The sequence below is a fragment of the Sceloporus occidentalis genome, unplaced genomic scaffold (assembly GCF_023333645.1).
Source record: "Sceloporus occidentalis isolate IW3139 unplaced genomic scaffold, rSceOcc1.0.p SCAF_2, whole genome shotgun sequence".
NCBI lineage: Eukaryota > Metazoa > Chordata > Lepidosauria > Squamata > Phrynosomatidae > Sceloporus > Sceloporus occidentalis.
This window is the reverse complement of record NW_028316982.1, coordinates 84,062,337-84,082,402: the sequence shown is the minus strand read 5'-3', so window position 1 is coordinate 84,082,402 and position 20,066 is coordinate 84,062,337.

Below are 20,066 nucleotides of genomic sequence, written 5' to 3'. Positions count from 1 at the left end.
TAATAGTTTCCTGCAGAGAGTAAGAGAAAGACATTTGCTCTGATCAGAGTTGGAAACATTGCTTGTTTGGTCTACAGCAGTGGTTCCCAACCTTCCTAATGCCGTGACCCTTTAATACAGTTCCTCATGTTGTGGTGACCCAAACCCATGAAATTATTTTCAGTGCTACTTCATAACTGTAATTAAATAGGTGTTTTCCAATGGTCTTAGGCGACCCCCATGAAAGGGTCATTCGACCCCCAAAGGGGTCCCGACCCCCAAGTTGGGAACCACTGGTCTACAGCTCTTGAAATCCTCAGCCAGTGTAGCCATGTTAGCTGCAGAATGCTAGGAGCTGTAGTCCAAATAATAGCATCTCCAAGCTTTGCTTCTACCTCCATATTTCCAGTAATATATAAAATTATTATGTTAATAATCACAACTATTTTTTCAGCCTCTGTGTTCTGCTTACAAAATAAAAACAACATGTTAAATGTTTCCATAAATGTATGATTTAGCTTTGTCAAAACATTGTGATTTAACAGAGCCTTTTAGTGCAGGTAAGACACATTGCTTTGTGCAGTATGAATCCAGTTTATCAGGAGAATAATTTCTGTCTGAATAAGTTTTCCAACTCAAGGATGAAATTATTTGCCATTGCTATAAATGTCATTATTGTACTGTTGTATAGGCCAAAGAAAGAGGCAAGAATCTCTACTCAGGAGTGTAGCTGCTGTAATTGCTACATGAGTCACAAGTAGTCCAAGCCTATCACAGATTTACAATTAATCCTGCATTAAGTATTTCAAAGATTGCAGTCAAACTTTTAGCATCTAGATTTTATTTCTTTGTAAAATATTCTAAAACTAATGTTGTTTGTTAACATTGGAGAATTGATTCCATACAGCACGATGTACAGCTTTGAGTGAACCTCCATGTTAGTCTATGCTTTCCATGTTCTTGTCACTTAGATTAAATCACAGGAGGGAAGTATTGTGGCTGCAAATGTTTTCACCCTCCTCATGGCCACTTTTAAGACCTGTAAAGTATGGTTATACGCATGTCTCATCAGAGGTAAGATTTATTGAGTTCAATGGGAGATATTTTTATGTATGCATACATAGAACTGCATCCTAAATATGTAATGGAACAGAGCTGTGAAAACTGACTTTTTGGATTTGAGTTCCCAGAATCCATCAGCCGACATTGCCATCTGCTATGCTGAATTGCGCATTCTGGGAATTGTAGTCAGGTTTCCAAGCTTTGGCATTGACATATGTCATCAGCATTGCTATACCATTCATGATTCACTATTTTGAGTAATTCCTTGCTGTGAGATGTGGAAAAACTATGGAATGTATCAGCATCATTGAATTAGTTATCTAAAGGCTCAGTAGGCTGTATCCATTGGCTTATCACTAAAAGGCAACAGACATCTGAAGCTGCATCTACAGTGCAGAACTAATACAAATTGACACCACTTCAGCTGCTGTGTGGTTCAATGCTATGGAACTGAACAACAATGAACTACAAATCCCAGGATCCCATAGGATGGAGCCATTACAGTTAAAGTAGTGTCAAACTGTATTAATTTTGCAGTGTGGCAGCACCCTGAGTTTTGTATTTGTTTTCTGGACATTGTGGTGTTTAGAAAAAGAAGCCACCCTGGATGAGAGGATTATATACAAAATCAGCAGATGTAATAACTGTTCTTATTAAGAGGGCATTTGACTTCTATAAAGTTCTCTGAATAACACTTTACAACATTACTATACGTGTGGGTCAAGGGAGCTATAATGAGATATAATGAAATATATATAATGAAACCAATGAGATAAACAGATTTTCAAACAAATGTCTCCCCATTTCACAATGCATGTGAAGTGATTATTGTTCTTGAAAACAGGAGTGTGCATTACATTTAAATGAATCCAGAATCTGGAACCAGATCAAATTGACTCCAACAATTTTGTATGGCAATGCTGATCAAATAGGACCTTTCCAAAGCAGGCTGAATCCAGTTTGGAACTTTCTAAAAGCTTCCTTAGGAGTCAGCTGTAATGGGCTGGATGAGGGTGAACAGGTAAGGCAGAGGTATTCATAGTCAGTTGAAAGACAGATCTGGGAATAGGGGCTCAGCTTGTGTTAGATATGGTTACAATCCCCATGAAAACCTGGGTTTGCTGTTTGGGGGGAAGTCTTGGATTCAGGAACTCCAGGTTTCTGCAGTGACCAAGGGTGCTTTGGCACAGTGTACCAATGGTGCCTGTTCCTGGAGAAGTCAAATCTGGCCGCAGTGGTACATGCCTTGGTTACATTCTTTTTGGAAGACTTTAATGTGCTCTATGTGGGACTGTCTATGAAAAGTGTTCAAAAACTTCAGTTGGCCCAAAATGAGGTTTTTAACTGGGGCTGGCTACTAGGAACATGCAACTCTCTTGTGGCTGCTGGTTTGCTTCTAGGCACAATTCAAACTGCTGGTTTTGACGTATAAAGCCCTATGTGGCTTGGTTCCAGGCTATTTTAAGGACTATAATGGGCTCTTTATGAGCCCATTAGAGCTCTAAAATAATCTGGAGAGGCCCTTCACTCTGTCCTGACACCTTTTCAGTGTTTGGTGGGAACAAGGGTTTTCTTGGTGGCTGTTTTCAGACTTAGGAACACCTTTGCCAGTGAGGCCAGGATACATCCATCCTTGTTTTCCTTTCATCAGTAAGGAGCTTATCAAACATGCTTTTGTTTCCATTCTGGGCATGGGCAGGGGACGCATGTGGCTAAGTGAAAAAGGATTTTATCACACACTAAACTGTCAACAAGGTGTCTCCATGCCATCACCAACCCTATCCTGTCCCCAAACTGGGCTCAGGCATGCTAATTTTGTTCAGTGGGAAAGCTTCCAGCTGAGCAAGAAAGCTTTCCGGCTGAGCAAAATTCACATGCCTGAGCCTGGCTTGGGGATGGGTTAGGGTTGGCGATGGTATGGGGTCATATTTCCAACAGTTTAGTGTGTGATAAAATCCATTTTCAATTGGCCACACATGCCCCCTGCCCATGCCCAGAACAGAGACAAAAGTATGTGCAATAAACTCCTAAATCAAAACATTTTTATGCCATCAAGCTTTAGAAACTGACTGGGGTGGTATTTCAATATTGTGCAGTGCTATCATTTAGTGAATTTTAATGTTTTAATTATTAATGTTTTAACTGTTATTAATTGTTTAATTATTTTTTTTAAAAAACTATTATTTATATTTCCATTAAGACTTTGTATTTGTATTGTTTTAAATATGCTGTCAGCTGCTTTTGGGAAGCATTATTGGGAGAAAGCTGGGATACAAATGCATAAAATCCTCATCCACAACATTAGTTTGGACTTAGAGGGACACAGACAGAGTATTTCCAAAATTTGGTGCATGTCTTCTTAAGCTATCCACAAAAATGAATCACCACATGAGAGGAAGTAGTGTTTATATTATTATATTGTAATGTATTATTTTGCTATTATATTGTATTGTAATGTACTTTTAAAGTGTTTACTAATCTTTTCTGGTTCTCTCTGGAACACAGGTATTAAAAAATTGGTGTAATCTGTAGGACACATGAGAGGGTGTAGCAGTGAGTGCTTACTTAAAAATGCTAGATGTTCATGTCCTTTTGCCTTTGCACTTGTATTCTGTACAATACAGAATTACAATCTTGGTGCTGTTTCTCCTCACTTAAATCCTGTGAAGTAAGCTACAATTTCCAAAGGTGAGGCAGTGAAACCTTCTCAACTGTGAGTCATGGTTAAGGTGAACTGCAAGTCTTCTTTGGATGAACAACATCATGTTATATACATAATGTATGGAGTCGCACCTGAGATAATAAATCCAAAGTGCAACTGTAATATTGTGGCCACTGTAACACAGTGATTCCCATTTATAGACATCTGGTAGTACCTTATAAAGCTCCAGTTCTTAAGATGAGAGACACTAGTAGGCATGAATTCTCTGTAACATGTAGTCCTTTTGTTTTGTGTGTGTGTGTGGGAGGGGGTTTAGCACTATAAAAATGTTGAACCTCTAATACTTTATAGGATACCTACATTGTGTCACCCAATGCCTGATTTCAGTCTTTAAAAAATTCAATGAGATTTGAGGGAGCATGGTTTTACACAGCACTAGTGCACTGCTGACCCCTCTTTATACTGTGATCGTCTTCCTATTTTAGTATGGATTTACTGTGGGTCTACTGGTTTCAACAAGGATAAAATTTAGCTCTTTGGTCAAGATTCTGTAGTGCAACTCTGCCCTAGTCATTTCAATCTGATGTTTTTCTCTTCTCCTTTCTCTCTTTCCTGGAAAGAGCATGATGTTTCTTTTTATTGATTTGGGAAGTGGGGAGACAGTGTTAGAGGATGACCTTGAAAAATGTGATAAGTGGAAAGAGTGCTGAAAAGTTGAATCATAAATGGGATTGCTTAAAGCAGAACTCTTTTAAAGCAGAACACTTCTTTGACATCCGGTGGCCTGTAAGCCTCTGCTTCATGGGACTTTTTCACATGGGAGGCAAGCGTCATTAAAATGTGATTAAATCATGGTAATAGCATGATCAAGGGGAAGATTATCACACACCTACAAGCTTCTTCCATTCATGTCCCATGCATAAATTGGACGCATCATTGGGTAATAACGAGAATTTCTGTTATTACCCAATGATGTGTCCATTACAGTTTACACATGTGACATAAATGGAAGAAGTGCGCAGGGGTGTGATAATCTTCCCCTGATCACGCTGTTTCCATGATTTAATCACGTTTTAATTATGCTTGCCTCCCGTGTGAAAGAGCCCTAGACAGAAGCTTTTCAACAACCATTGAATGGCCTGCTCTTCTCTAAACTTCCATGAGAAAATGTTCACATCTGCAGGAGCATCATTCTACAAAACATTATAAAGAATAATGAATGATGTATAAAGAATAACTGTACAGGTATGTCTATTTAACAATTTGTAAGCCACTCTGATAGTCTTTTGGCTGAAGAGCAGGGTATAAATAAAAAAATAAATAAAAAAGGTATGGATCTATTGTAATTGAGAAAGTACTACAAGGTTTAAGAGCTCCTGGTATAAGAAGGCCTTTGAATCATTTAGAGGTGCTCTACAGCTGTTACACTTGCTTTCCTTGTAGCTCCCATTGTCCTTCCAAATTATTAGGAATGTATCACCACACTTCTGGAAGTATCAGTACCACAAAGCAGTGGCTGTAAGAGAAGGAAATGAGAGAGGAAGCATGACCATTCCACTAGACCTATTCAATAAGATCCTACATAAAGGAAATGAACTGGCAAGGATCTTCTCACTACATGGCACGAGATTGCTTAGGCTGGTGCCACACTACAGAATTGATGCAGTTTGACACTGCTTTGACTGTCATGACTCCATCCTGTGGAATCTTGGGATGTGTAGTTTGTTGTGGCACCAGAGCTCTGTGACAGAGAAGGCTAAATATCTCATAAAACTGCAAATTCCAGAATTCCCTAGTGTTAGGCCGAGGCAGTTAATGTGGTGTCAAACTGCATTATTTCTGCAGTGCAGATGCAGCCTTAATTAAGGAAATCCATTTTAGTTAAGGTCTTATCTTTTGTGATTGTTTAGATTTAGAAGTCCATTCAGAATGAAATGATCACATTTTGCCATCCATGTGAATTGCTCCTGAAAGTGAAGAACAACAAGGTAGTGTCTAGTACACCTAGCTACCCTTCACTATTCCCTTTTAGTATTTTCTTGAAAAAATAATCCATTTTTATTGGTGAATAACACAGAGAAAAAAAGAGAGGATAAAAGTAGAGTTGCAGGATTTTTTCTAAAAAAAGCCATAAACATTTTCTGAATTTATTTTGTTTTAATTAATGTTCTCTGGAGAGAGTGTTGATGTTTTGTGTGTGTGTGTGTGTGTGTTGATAGCAATCTATGCAGTAGTCTGGCTTTTTTTGGGCTTCAGCAATTGAAGTCCTTCTCATTCAGAATGGAATGATCACGGAGATTATCGCACTGCGTTCTGAGAACGTTCCATATCATCACGTGATGAGAATGTTCCTGGAACGGATATTACCGCATTAGCAATCAAAACGTGATCAGAACGTGATCAGAACGGCAGTTTACTGCACTGCGATTCCTTTTTCTTGAAACCGTTCTCAGAACGGTTTGCTATAGCACATGCGTATTAGATATTGTGGGCGGTGTACCAATGACGTCGCCACTCGGTGGTTGTTTTGACCCGGAAGTCGTCCGGTGTTCCTTGTGGGGTGTAAAGATGGCGTTGGAGAAAGCATTTTTTGATCTTGTGAGCATGGTAGAGAAAGAAGAAGAGCGAAGAAGGAGAAGAATGAGTCGCATTGCTAAATCACTTGTCCTCATTTCGCGCCGGAGGGCTGCTCTGAGTAAGATTGCAGTTATGGCTGCCAGCGGCAATCTAGATATATCCAGTTGTCTGGCATGGATGGCGACCTGGCCTCGCATCCCACGTTGGTGGCAGCAACCCCGGGAGCGGACCAACTGGTGGAGTGACGAAGTCCTCCAGCGATGGGATAACGACATGTGGGTTTCTAACTTCCGCATGTCTAAAGAAACCCTTTTTGATCTGGCTAGCATCTTGAGACCAGAGCTGGAGCGTGGGGAGTCTGTATTCCGGAGTCCCATCCCGGTGGAGAAGAGAGTGGCCCTAACTATTTGGTGGCTCTCAAGCCCTCTGATGTATAGGAAGGTGGCTTCCCGTTTTGAGGTTGGAGCATCCACAGCTGCAGAAATCGCCATCGAGGTGTGCCTTGCCATGGAGAAGCTGCTGCTGAGGAAAACTATCCAGCTTGGAAACTACCACACGGTGTGTATCAATATTACTTTTAAACCTAAGACTTCTGGGTGCAAATGCATTAATGCATATCTAAAGATATATAGGTTTTGCTTATGTAATACCATTAAGATATGTTTACATCCTGCTTTTTCCTTGTTTGGGAAAAAAAGAAAGGCTTTCAATTACCTTTGCAATTATGGGGGTGGGTTAATGGTCCTGGGCTTGGGGCATGGATTTAAAAGGTGCATCTCTGCTGCTGGCTTCTCTGTTATCCAGCTGTGCTGGGGGGTGGTCCTGGGCTTGGGGCATGGATTTAAAAGGTGCATCTCTGCTGCTGGCTTCTCTGTTATCCAGCTGTGCTGGGGGGGTGGTCCTGGGCTTGGGGCATGGATTTAAAAGGTGCATCTCTGCTGCTGGCTTCTCTGTTATCCAGCTGTGCTGGGGGGGTGGTCCTAGGCTTGGAGCATGCACTTCGGAGGTGCATCTCTGCTGCTGGCTTCTCTCTTATCCAGCTGTGCTGTTGTGGTTTGCAATTCTGAAAAAATGTATCTTGATATATTTGTAAGAGTTGATATGTGAACAAGTAACATCTGGATTCCCCTTCAGTGTGTTTTAGGTATATATATAAACCATAATAATTTCTATCGTCCTTTTTATGCTTTTGTCTCTTTGATCCCAGTTTCATATACCAAATAATAATAATAATAATGCATCATCTGATATGAAATATGTTAACCCACTTTTTTGATATCCCAAATTTATTATACCTTTGCCTTTTTTCAGATTATGGATGGATTTCAGAGACTCGGATTCCCACACTGCATAGGAGCTATTGATGGCACTCATATTTCTGTTTGCCCACCGCTGGGACGCAGAGAGGAATACATCAACCGCAAGCAGGGATTTTCAATTGTTCTGCAAGCAACTACAGATCACAGTGGGAGGTTCATTTTTTTGTTTTTGTTTTTTTTAAAATTTTATTTTTATTGCAAATTTCATGTATACATTGACATAAGAAGAGAAGAAATAACAAAAAAAGAAAAAAAAGTAAGAGAAGGTATGTATATATTGTACACTTCCATATACAGTAGATTAAACGAATATCTAATGTTCATTACAATAACTGTCCGTCAATAGCCTCGGTTTCTGAAGATCCTTATATCTCATTACTAGTAGAGTTGCCATAATTTAATTACATTTTCCCATTTAGTAGCATGCTCCTGTATGGTTCTGTTTGTTCCTAGCATTGTCACTTTATCCATTACATAGTAGTCATGTAATCTTGTTAACCAGTCTTCTAGTGAGGGCAGTGTCTCAGATCTCCAGTTTTTTGCTAGACTAATACGTGCTGCCGTTACCATATATAGTATAATACTCATTACATCCATTGATAATTTTGATTGTATTATATCTAGCATATTCAGTAAAAATATTTCAGGCTTTAAGGGGAATCTTAACATCAACGTTTCTTGCATCTTTTTATGGATCATGATCCAATATTTCTTTACATATTCACACTGCCACCATAGATGGAAGTAAGTTCCGACCTTCTCTTTGCACTTCCAACATTTATTATCAGTGGGAGGTTCATTGACATAGCAGTAGGGAATTGTGGGAGATCTCATGACAGCCACATATTTACCAATTCCGCTATCTGTCAAGTGATGGATGAAGGCTGTTTTGTGCCCGGAAATCCCACCCTTCATGTCCACGATGTAGCCATTCCACCACTGATTATAGGGGATGGTGCCTACCCAATCAGGAAATGGCTCATGACACCATATCGTGGAGAATTAACACCTGACAAACTTGCTTATAACACCGCCCATTGCAAGGCAAGATGCGTGGTGGAGAGATCTTTTTCGCGATTGAAATCTAGGTGGGGTTGTCTTTCTGGTAGACTAACTGTGAAAGAGGAAAATTTTATCTCTGTTGTTACAGCATGTGCCATACTGCACAATATTTGTGAGACGAGGGGAGAAGTGCTTGATCCCGATGTCGAGCCACCTGCGAAAATTGTCCTCCCCGCTTTAGCGAATAACATCGGAGGACACTCTACAAATCACAAAAAAGAGGGTCAAACTGTTAGATCTGCAGTAACTAGCATTATTTTAGGTCGGTAACACCAGAAACTGACATTATTTGATGTTTCATAACATCACCTCAGTTATGGCAACAGCATTGATCTGATCAAAACGTTTTTTCTTGGTTTACCTTTGTATCAATCTATTAATGTTGATATACATGTGTTTGACAACATGTCATGTACAACATGTGAATAACTTTACCAGACGGCAATGTTGAATCACGGTTGTTTAGATTCTTTTTTCTTTTAACTTTTTTTTTCCAATCAGGTTCTGCTAGTGGTGTATATATTATTGTGGGGTATAAATACCCGACTGTTATAGATTAGTTTCATTGTTTACCCAAATTTTGGAAATCTATTTTGAAGTGTTATACAATTGCTATATTGATGTTTCAAATATCATTTTTTGGGAATATAGGAAAACAATGGTGTAAAAATGGCTTGTTTATATTACATTTATATTAATACATCATGGTTCCTACCATTGCAATGTTACACTGTGAAGACATTAAGGATAATACCAAACTTGAAAACCAAAAGGAAGGCTGTTCTAGAAACCATTGCTGAATAATATTGCTATTGTTGTGGAAATGTTTAGGTATATTAAGGACGGTAGACCAATTTCTGAGAACACAGCTGTATTTTATCAACAATATAACTTAACATTTTAAAACACGATTAAATATCCTTTTTCTTTTGGAAAAAAACCGTCTGGTGGCTTGTTTTCCATTATGTCAACAAAGCATGCATTTATATACACTGTATATACATTAGGTGAGAACATATCCATATGCACATGGTGACATACAAACGTTTTTCTTAACATGAAAACGAAATTTTAATTTGGTTCAAGGAGAAATGGTTTAAGTCCCTCTTTATTGGTCACAAAGGGCACGTAACAGGGTAAACAGAATGCTGAAACATATCTGAGGTTTCATAACAGAACCTTTTCCCTATATGTTTCCCTTATGGGGAAATTTTTTTTTTCTTGATTATCCTCCCAGTATGAGAACTGCATGGTTTATTTTGTTTTGGTACAGGTGCAACTGCGCATTGCAAGGAAGATGTTCCTGCATTGTTCACACATTGCACGGTTCCAATACAGCCTTCATTTTCTGGGGGATCAGTGACTGCAACAACATTCTGAACATCCCTGTTGATGTTCTCTACTGTGTTGTCATCATCTCGAATTTCACTAGTAGGAGTGACAGGACAACCATCAGGAGCATAAGCAGGAGGAAGTTCATCAAAGAGTTCAGGGGAATTGTTCCCTTGACGTTTCCCACCAAAATACGATGTGGATGGTTGCTCCTGGAAATCTGTAAAGATAGCTGGGCCTGGTGTTGAAGGAGTAATATCACACGGAGATGCCCTGAATGATGTGTGCATAGTTCCTTGGGCGATAGTATCATGTTGCCCCGTTGGAAGTGAACATTCATGATCTACTTTCCTCCGATACAGTTCAGTCATGGTCTCCATGTACTGCAACATTCTCTGTCTGTCCTGTGCACTTCTCCTTACATCTTCCTTCATAATATTTACAAGTTCCATTTCTGTCCTCCTACAGTCTTTCATGCTGTCGTGTACAATTTCCATGAACCGTTCCTGTGTTCTCCGGGTAAGTTGGGCCTCTCGACTTGCACTCTGCATTATAGTGCGCGCAATATGTTCTCCTCTTCTGGCACGACGATTCCTGTTCCTGTTCGAACGCAGTCTTGTTCCAGGAGACAGCAATACATTGGGTTGTTCGTCCTCTGGATCGTTACATACTGAAATTTAAAAATTAGTGAAAATAGATTAAGCCCACGGGAAGGAAATTTATTTCTTATGGTAGCATCATGTAAAGGGTTTTAGACAAGGAATTTTCTTAGAAAAGCAGATACTACCTACCATCGCTTCTACCGCTTGTATCATCTGCACGTCTTTCCAAGTCACCCAATTGTTCTCCAGTCGCACCTTCAAAGTGGAGCATTAAACACCAATGTTATTTCTTTTGAACACATATACAGGTTCACGATATTTATGAAGAAAACAGAGATCCAGAAATTGACATAAATTTATATATGACTACCTGCTATTTGCGTAGGTCCACTTTCCAAAATTGTGAAAGGTATAATAATGACTGTGTCATCGAGACAAGTGTCATCAGAATCTGAAAAATTCAAGGGGAAAAAAAGAGTAAAGCCTTTGTTATTTTAACAAAATAATGTTGTCATGCACATAGCAGAAATCTTCAGGCATTACAGATGGGCTACTTGCCTTCATCACTGTCTTGTCTGGTAGTTGTTTCTTGGGTGCTTCCTTCGCCTGTGTTAGCCATGGAGGTGGATGCAGTTTCTTGAGTCACATTTGTGGTTTCACCCTCCCTTTCAAAATGAAGACTTTGGGATAACCTATGAGGGGTGATGCTAACATCCCCATGAAAGATTTCCTCTAGTTCCCTATAAAAGGGACATGTAATAGGGTTGCTTCCACTTCTCTGATTATGTTTCACAACCTTTCTATACTCAAATCTCATTTTTTTGGATTTGCTTCTGCATTCCTCGGCAGATCTGACATGGTTTTTCTTTGCCATTTCATCAGATACAACCTTAAATATATCCAAATTTCTGTAATTCTTTTTTAATTTGGTCTGCCATTTTTGTTCTTTCCATATTTCCAATAAGGCCAAAACTTCATTGGCACTCCACACCCTCCCCCTTGCTTGTGCGGAGGCACTGCTTTCGGTCACTGCATGGCTATCCATGGCTTTCCTAATTACAGAAAGTATAAAATAATACTGTCTGCAATTTAATTATAGAGGTTGTGAAATAAACTTCTGCGTTAGCACTTAGCTGCTGATGCTGGCTCTCTGCACTCCCAAACTCCCGGCACTGCAGTAAAAGCACTAGAGGACGCAAGTCTATGTTTTGGCGCCAAAAATCCCTGCACAGTGATGACGTTGCAAATCCCTCTTCCCGCTGGACATTTTGCAGTGGCCGAAGTTATTGGGAAGCAGTGATGGCACGTAGTAAGGGTTCCAAATGGGTCAATAAGGAGATTGATCTGCTCCTGAGAAGTGTTAGGGGGAGCGGAAAATTAAAGACGCTCATGAGGTCCCGTTCTATACCCATTCTTCCTGTGCATAGAGAGGTAGCAGCGCAATTAAAAATGCATGGCTACAACCGCACCGTCGAAGAGGTATTCATGAAGTTCAAAATGACGCGTGATACATTTTTGGACAGTCTGAATAGTTTTGGGCCATCACCCCCCAAAGAAAAACAACCACCCTTTTTCCCCCTAATGAAAGAGCTGTGGCTTATGGCGGGGAACCATGGCTCCCAGGAAAAAAATCCCTCAGGTAAGTTTGTAGCTTTACAAGTAAAGGCTCATTGTTGCATAGTATGCCATGGAATTCCTCCAGTGTTGTAGCCATAAGGAACAGTTGCTAAAGACAGTCACTATATCAGTATCATATTAGGCTACTTCCCTTATCAGTTTCCAAAAGAAAACAACACTAAAATGGACTACCAGCCCTGAGGTCGCCATACTTTTCCAACATAGGAAGGGATAGATGGGTGTACATATGGAGGATAGGTTTATTAGACAACAGCATTGCCACTCTGTTTTCTTACTTTTTCTAACTGCAAAAAGATGGAGAAATTTTAATGTCCTACATTTTTAGTTGTATTATCGACCTGCAGTTTTCCTAGAGTATTCTTACTATGATCAATGCACAATTTCTGATCTAGTTATCTGTTTAATTTTTTTATATGGATCAACATGCAGATACTATAGATGAACCTTGCTGTAGTGGAATCCAGTCGGGACCATCGGGAATCCTTTCGGCAAGAGACATCTTGCCAGAACCCCAAACTCTTGTACCCAGCTATATATCTGAACTTCAACAGTCAGGTGAATTTAAATAAATATGCATTGTCTTTTTCAAAATAGAGTGGTGGTCATATAAGGATTAAGGTTTATATTAATAACATACATCTATATACCGGAGAACTGAATATCACGAAAACTTTACTTTCAAGACAGTAAATAAAAAGAAATATACGAACATATTGTGTTAAACAGAGAATACATTGCAATAAACTGTCTTATTAAAAGCTATTTGTATATACCTTTTGTCTGTACAGTGCAATCTTCCTTGAAAATCCAGGAAAATATCAATAGGAAAATTGTGGGAGTACTACAGAGAATGAATGGAAGATTAAAGAAAATCGAGAATATAATTGAATTGCATCTGCAGAAAACATCCACCACTTAAATGTATTCACACATGTTATTATTACTGCATTGTTATTGAATACAAGTTTAGAGGTTGGACACAGTACTGTACTGTTAAAATAAGATGGCTATTATTTAGATGTCCAATAACATGCATCAATCGATGATAACGAAGTTTTGATTGTCCTTTTTTTTAAAAGGGTATTTCTTTTTTTTTTATAAAACCTTTTTTTGACTTGCATCCAAAGTTGGATATGGTACATATATGTTGTTCCAAGGGAACCAGACTTTATTTTTAACAAGTGTGATTCCCCAATTTCTGGGTAATCATTTGTTTGTTATTACAGATTGAGAAGATTGTTTTGTTGTATTGCGTCGCAGTGTAATAAATGCAGTTTGTAATTAATAACTCACATCTGTTGCCATGCTTAACAGTAGTGTCCTTTACTTCTATATAAAAATACCTGTTCAGACTGGCAGATTGATAATTTCTTGAATACCATGCCACCAAGTACAGGAAATACACACTGCCAAGAGCATCAAAGGTACATAGTTTCATAAAGATAGAGGTAACATAACAACCTTTATCCAGATATCAAATTCGCTTAGCTGTGAAAAGCTAGCATTCCAAACATTCAGGGTAGATGCTGGTATGACATATTACCAGTAGGCCCCTGTAAAGTTAGCCCACATCATACCGCTTCTGTTTGACAGCCTTTACATGTACTTTGTGACCAAGAAGTGTCTTCATTCAAACAATCCAAAATGCATGGTAGAATGGCCATACATGTTATTTTATACATGCAAGTAGAAATGTTCTACAAAATAAAAATTATCCCAATTAAAAGCAATGGAAATACATTTCTGTGTAAACTTTCAGCACTTGGCAAATAAAGCTTAACAGTAATAATAATAATAATATTCAGGCAGAGAGTATTGATATACATGGTTGCTTAATGATCCATCAGCAATGGTAAGTTTTGAGTGGCAAATTGTGCAGTACTATAAACAAATTCTAATATTAGTTAAATTCTGAATATGAAATAATTTCTCAAATGCATAACAGATTACAGATGAAAAAGAACATAATTCCTGAAATCCTGAAATGATCCCTTTTGTAAAATGCTGGAGGGAGAACAGTTCTTTGAAAATAATTTTACCAGCCAGCAATGAAAACCATGGTCAACATTACACATAAACCCACTTCCTCAGATGTAATTTTGGCTTAGTTAACACTCTTCTTTGGGCTGCTCATGCTTTTCAAAGAACAAGATCCATTTGCATATTAGCCAGCATGCTGCCAATCCCCGGTACACCCTCCATGGATGTCTATAGTGTGTGAAACTCTGCCTTGCATGCATTTCTACATGGCCCCCACCCTTTCTCCCAAAATGGAAGAGACCTTCAGGGGACACTGGGGAGGGAAGGGTTTTTTTCTATTTCTTTTCTTTTACCAGAATGTGAGGCGGGGAAGTTCCCCGCCTCTTTTTGTGCAGGCCGAAATATACTGTCATCCTTGTAGGTCACACAGTATGAGAACAGGGTCATATTGTCCAGCGGTCTTCTGGCAGCCCATTAGGGCATCTCATGAGATGCTTTAATGCTGCTCCAGAATTCTGCCCGCTGCAGGCAACTCCTTTCCTTTCTGTGTCACCTACAAGGATAACAACATACAGCGGCATGTCGAGCTCCCATGACAGGAGCCACGACTGAGCAATTTGGCATCAAGAGCACCCTAGACCCCACACATTTCCACTGTCTTTCGTGTCATGGCGAGTATCGCCGTTCCTTGCTCTATGACATCTCTTTCTATGGTCGATCCTATACCGTTTGTCCTGCTGCCAACAACCCGCTCCTTTTGCTGTTATGAGCTCGTTTTGTCCAAAATTTAAAGCTAATTTGCATATATTTCCCAGCATTCCAGCACCCCTCATCCATTATGGCCTCCATGGCTTCAATACCCAAAACCCGGCCATCCAATCGTCTCCTTGCCTCCGTACATGTGACCCCGAACAACCAACCCCCAGTCTAAATTTGCCCCTAAATGCCTCCCTTTCCTCTGTCAATCATCTGCAGGGGGATGAGAAGCCCCAAAGCCGAGCTGGAAAAAGCACAATCTGTCATAAGCACGCAGGGAGGCCAGCCCCAAATCCTCAGAGCCCGACAGAGGTTTTAAAAAGACAAAAAACTGAGAAACCTCCAGTTCCCCCCCCCCCGCTCAGAAAATTTTCCCCCTTTTCCTTGTGCAGCCCTCGGTGTTGCTGCATCCGCGGACCCCAGATGTCCTTTAAACACCAGCCCCCGGATATCATGGTGTATTGTGCCTACACACAACAGAGATGGGTCACTTACACAACTCCAGAGATAAATATGTCTAGACACATTGCAATATGCTGGCGACAGAAGTCACTCTGTGACAATTCTGGAGACACTTGTATCCTCTGCTTTTGCGACTCGGTAACAGTTTGCAAACATGCAACCTGTGATACTTAGTGCTATGCATTATGTCTATGTAATGTCTCCATTTCTGCTTTTTTGTGCCCGTGCACAGAAAATAAACCTCACACACGTGTGTGTATGCAGAGAATAGGATAAAATCCTTTTGTCAAAGACGGGGGCACGTCATACATGGGAGAGCAAAGAAAAAATTAGTACGCTCTAGGACTTTGGAGGACTAAAAGAGAAGGGCATTCTTTCAGCCAATCAGGAGACGGAGGAATGAGAGAACGGATTTGAGAACGGATAAGAATACCGCACACACTTCTGTTGGACCGTTCTCATCACGTTTCAGCTCTCTGGGAACACATTCATATCTGTACCCTCCTGGAACACATTTGGAACACATTTAAACGTTCTGAGAACCCGATTGGAACACATACGTGCGGTATACTCAAATGCGTTCCGTTCTCATCACGTGATGAGAATGTTCTCAGAATGCAGTGCGATAATCTCCCACATTTTGTCATTCATGTGAATTGTCCCTGAAAGTGAAGAACAAGAAGGCAATTGTAGAATATCTAGATACCTTTCACTATTCCCTATTAGTATTTTCTTGAAAGAACATTTGATGTTTATTGGTGGGGAACACAGGCAAAAAAAGAAAAAGGAAAAAAAAGATAAAAGCAGAGTTATGGAAATTTTATTTAAAAACCACAAACATTTTCTGAATTCCCTTTCTTTTAATTAATGCTCTCTGGAGAGGGTGGGTTTTTGTGTGTGTGTGTGTGTATGTGTGTGTTTTGATAGCAAGATATGCAGTGGTCTGGCTCCTTTTGGCCTCAGTGATTGAAATCCTTCTCATTCTGCAGGAGACAAACTGAGCCTCAGCTCCAAGACTCTTTTTTTCTGAAGAAGATGCGAGGCAAAAGCAATGGTTTCAGGACTTGAGGATAACAGAGCAAAGCCTGAGAAATTGCTGCAACCTAGGAGAAGGAAGGCATGAGGAAGGCACTGCAGGCCACAACAGCTGTGGAAATAGCAGAAGCTGCCTGCTTGGGAGAGGGAATGAGAATTACAGGGGATTTAGGCATAATATCTGCAGGAAAGACAGAGGCTGCAACCTGTGGGAACAATGTTGAAGGGAAAGAACTGCAAGCCAACACAGCAGCAGCAAGCAGGAGTTGGGGTAGGAACACAAGAGACTGCAGCTTGTCAGAGACCCTGAATAAAAGCTGTAGGCCAAAGAAGCAGTAGGGAAAACAGAGATTGTAGCCAGCAAGAGGTATTCTGCGGGGAAATGGAGCTTGAGGCTTCACACAGCAGTGGAAAAGGAGTATAAAAGTGGCACTTGGCTATGCAGGTTTGGGGAAAGAGCCCAGTATGATGGCAAGCTACTAAAAGTGTGGGAAGGCTGGGCTGATTCCCCCCCTCCCTTTTAAAAAGTGTTTTCTGAGTAAGGTGACTTGGTACCTGCATTTGATTTGATTGTAGCTGCTGGCTGGGCAGAGATAATTTATTTGTGCATGAGTACTGATGCTTCTGGGGCTGTTTATTTTGAAGTCTGTTGTCAGGAGGTTTGGAGATTTGGGGCGCTCTTTTACAATGTCAAACCTGAATAATTAATAAAAGAAATAGATAAAACCGCAGATGCTGATTAATAGTTAGAGAATGAATTTTTCAAGAGTTTGAAGAGTTCATTAAAAAAACAACACCCTGCTTTTCTGCAGATTTTTAAAAAATGTGTTGCTCTCCTCCTTGCAGGGGTTTCAATGAAAATGTTATTTGTGAACTTCAGTAATGAGGAAAAAGAACAACAAGAAGCAGCAGCTTTCAACCACTTTGCTGAGATTGTAGTTGAGAAATGTTGAAGAGGTCCTTCATTCCATGAATGCTGAACAGGAACCAGTATTTTAAGTTAGAACTGGTGTGATTCTTTCTTCCCCCTTTCCTTTCCACCTTGGCTGTAATGTACAGTTATGGCTTTGATGTTCCCAGCGCAGTCTTGACAAACAGCCAAAATGAACACTTGGAGTTTATGAAAAGAAAAGGAAAAGAAAGGAGGAAAAGCAAACTAGTTCTTCGAGAATTTGTCTGGTTTATTAAGATTTAGATTGCAGATTTTTATTACTTCATAGGGTTTTTCTTCCCAGTAAATGTAGGCATATATTGGACACTTACTTCTACATTATGGCACAAGGGCCTTGAGCTGTTCATTTGAATTAAAGCCTACTGAAACAATTTGCTTGTGAGCATACCCTACTGAAACCCATGGGAGTTAATTCGGAGTAAATATGCTTAGGACTATATACACTGTAGAAATAATGCAGGTTGACAACACTTTAATTGCCACAGCTCCATCCTACATAATCCTAGGAATTATAATTTTGTGCAGCACCAGAACTCTGGTAAATAATAATAATAATATAATAATAATAAAATTTTTATTTATATTTTCCCGCTTCTCCCTTAACTAAAGACCTTGCAAAACTACAAATCCCAGGATTCCATAGGATGGAGCTACAACATTTAAAGTGGTGTCAAACTTCATTATTTCTATAGTGTAGATGCACCCTTTGTTACAGTGTTATGCAGACTTCCTTGTGTCTGCATAACAGAAGATACCAAGATGCACCCACAGAATAATCCAGGTTGACACCACTTTAACTGCCATGGCTCAATGTTATGGAATTCTGGGATTTGTAGTTTGTTGTGACACCAGGGCTCTCTGAGAAGGCAAAATATCTCACAAAACTGCTAATCCCAGATTTCCATAGCATTGAGCCATGGTAGTTAAAGTGGTGTCAAACTTGATTACTTCTGTAGTGTGGTTGAAGCCCAAGCCACTCAGAGGGAATTACCTCCAAATAAAAGAATACAGGATTGCACTGCATTGTTCTGAACTTTTATATTAATTCTTTTAGCTAGAGTGAATTCAACCATTCTTCTCTAGCCCTTGAAAAAACAAAGAAACTTGGAATATATTTTGCAAGTAACAGACAGTTTCACGAACAAAACAAACCCAAAATATATGTAAATATACAAAATGTGCATAAAATATATCCTAGTCACAAGACTGAAGGAGCTCTTCTTACAAAATGTTATGGGATTATTTTAGCAGGCAATTTCTAGAACCCTAACGTATTGGGTATATGCCGAATGAGACCTAAGCATGGAGCGGTGTCATTAAAAATATATTTGGTTCAAGTATTCTTTCCACATGATCAGTCATTTCTTGACAATAATGAGTTCTTGAAATTCATGATTATGAGATCTGCCTTGCCAAACTGGGACTCAAGCAGCGTGCTTATCAAAACAAGTAGTATAAACTTGGCAAAAGCAATGCTCTATCCCAGCCAATCATATTTTTATTTTAAAAAGCAAAATAACTTTCTAACCCACTTAAGACTTAACTTTGTTATTGTGTTTAAATAAAAACAACATTTCACACAGTATTCGTCCACAGTAAAGCCAAAATCAACAGAATATGGTACCTCTCCGTCTGAAATGATAATGGACTTATTCACATTAAGTTCACTCATTTCTTCATCTCTTCCCATTCCCTATTCCTTGCAGCACCTTTTTTTTCCAGCATGCTAATTTACCACACTGTTTGCCTTGGTGTAAAGTTCTAAGTGAGAAGTGTATACACATTTTCCTTTGTAGTAACTCCCCCCCCCCGCACTACATTCATAAGAATTTTCTAATTTTGTAATTGTAAAAATAACTAGATAGCAAACTGCATTACAATGAAGATTACATGAAATACTCCCCAGTTTCAAATTCCAAGCCAAAAATAGCAATGGAGGGTTTGAAACTGGTGGCGGCAGCTAGAAATAATACCCAAATGCATCCTGTGAACATTCACTTGAATAATCTGATTCCGTGCCATTGTTTCTCCTCGTAGTTGCTGTTGCTTCTGTTTCAACAATAATCCCTTCTTGTTGCATCTGGAGGTTTTAGGAGACACCCTTCACCTAGGGATGCTTACCTAACCTTGGTTGCTGCCACACTGCAGAATTAATGCAGTTTAATACTGTTTTTAATACCATGGCTCCATCCTATGGAAACCTGGGATCTGTAGTTGGCTGTGGGACCAGAGCTTTCTGATAGAGAAGGCTAATTATGTCACAAAACTACAAACCCCAAAATTTCATAGTATAAAGCCATGGCAGTTAAAGCGGTGTCAAACTGCATGAATTCTGCAATGCAGATGCAATCCTTGCCGTGCCTATACCTGTACATGGACCACCATGCCTTCCCTGACACACATGATCAATTATCTTATTTCACTTTGTGTCAATGAAACTTGACCATTTCTCTTGAATAGTCAGAACAGGTGATGAAATCATGTCTAGCCAAAGTGATCTGTGGACAAGAAGAAAGGGTAATGTTGGTGGGGACTCAAAAGATCTGCTCAGTTTGGTAGGTAAGCAGCTACTCTGCCTAAAATAGGAGAGGTAGTGTAGATGCTGGAAAAAAATTGATGATGCTAGGATGTTGATGGGTGTGTGGCTG